Here is a 266-nt window from a genome sequence, read left to right as displayed (position 1 = left end):
CCTGGCAGACAAGCCCGATGGCGGCGCTCATTGGCCTGGCGAGCGCTGGCGGCCACGCCCCCAGGGTAGCTGGTCACGTGGGCCGGAGACAGATGACCGCGCCTGGGCGTTTCCTCTAGGTCTGGCCGCGCCGCTCGCTGACCGCGAGAGTCGTTGGCTAGGTCATAGCACCCGCGATCACGGTCGTTCCTGGTTCTTCCCACGGCCCCCGATAACGGAGCCAGCCGCGCTCTAAGCCACACTTGGAGCGCATCTGGAGTCCGCAG

The sequence above is a fragment of the Pteropus alecto genome, unplaced genomic scaffold (assembly GCF_000325575.1).
Source record: "Pteropus alecto unplaced genomic scaffold, ASM32557v1 scaffold223, whole genome shotgun sequence".
NCBI lineage: Eukaryota > Metazoa > Chordata > Mammalia > Chiroptera > Pteropodidae > Pteropus > Pteropus alecto.
This window is presented reverse-complemented; position numbering follows the sequence as displayed.